At 50.6% G+C, this 1,137-nt stretch overlaps 1 protein-coding gene across 1 annotated transcript in view; it reads left to right on the top strand.

Moving 5' to 3' along the window:
• The first annotated feature begins 255 nt into the window (after window positions 1-255).
• ttc41 (tetratricopeptide repeat domain 41) overlaps window positions 256-1,137 on the top strand; it is a 49,538-nt gene continuing 48,656 nt past the window's right edge. Inside the window, exon 1 of the mRNA XM_048607634.1 lies at window positions 256-461. The gene's annotated coding sequence lies outside the window, so the exon portion shown is untranslated. The remainder of the gene's footprint in view (window positions 462-1,137) is intronic.

Genomic DNA, 1,137 nt, shown 5'->3' with positions numbered 1-1,137 from the left:
AAACGGGCGGGCGGACGGGGCGGGGCCGTCTGCAACCAATCGCGACCCCCCACGCAAAACGCGGCCGGCCAATCGGAACCGTCCTCCGGCAGCTCTCCGCCAATCGCCGCCTTCCATGTACCATCGCCTACGTCGAGAGCGTGGCTCGCCCCGATTGGCCGAGACGTCCCCGGAGGTCACGTGGGAGTACTCCCGCTACGCTGTTCGCTGGACCGCGATCTGGTTGGTTTCCCGAGAGGGCTGGGGGAAGAAGGGTTATGGTAATAGCGACTCTGATTGCCATCCTTTATCCTTTCATAATATATAAAAAAAAATTCGTCGGGGGTGTGGAAAGGGCTGCCTGCGATTTGCTTCCGGGGTTAACCGCCTTCTCCTCCCGTTTACCTTGGCGACGGGGACTTGGAGACGGTTTCCATGGAAACGGGGGAGCTTCCGGACGCCGCAGCAACACCTTGTCCGCGGTGAGATTTGGTTTTCTCTATATTTGCGAAAATACTGAGTGCGTCACACAAATTTGCCGACACTGGTGGAATTTCAAAAGTACATTTAAACGGCTTAGCCCGTAGTTTTTTTTCAGTGGAATTTTCTTTCATTCATTCATGGGGCATGTAGACATCAGCATTTATTGCCCAGAGGGCTGTTAAGAGTCAACGACATTGTGGTGGCTCCAGAGTCTCATGCAGGCCAGTAAGAAGACCTTCCCTGAAGGACATTCTAAAATTTAACTCTGTTTTCTCTCCACAGATGCTGCCAGACTTGTTGAGTTTCTCCAGCGATTTCTGTTTTAGTTAGCAAAAGTTGTAATCTGCCTGGCATATATGTGTATTGTTCGAGAGTTAACTATCGGTCAGGACACCAGGGATAAGTCCCTTGTTCATCTTTGAAATAGATTTTTGCCAATGGATCTTTTATCCCCATCCAAGAGGGGCAGATAAAGCCTCAGTTTAATGTCCCATCCAGAAGACAGTGACACTGGCAGTCCAACGCATTCTCACCACTTCACTGATATAACAAGGTGTAGAGCTGGATGAACACAGCAGGCCAAGCAGCATCAGAGGAGCAGGAAAGCTGATGTTTCGGGTCGAGACCCTTCTTGAAAATGAAGAAGAGTCTTGACCCAAAACGTCAGCTTTCCTG

Source organism: Rhincodon typus, chromosome 18 (genome assembly GCF_021869965.1).
Source record: "Rhincodon typus isolate 14 chromosome 18, sRhiTyp1.1, whole genome shotgun sequence".
In the NCBI taxonomy this organism is placed as follows: domain Eukaryota; kingdom Metazoa; phylum Chordata; class Chondrichthyes; order Orectolobiformes; family Rhincodontidae; genus Rhincodon; species Rhincodon typus.
The sequence above is the reverse complement of the archived record's forward strand: the minus strand, read 5'-3'. Positions and strand labels throughout refer to the sequence as shown.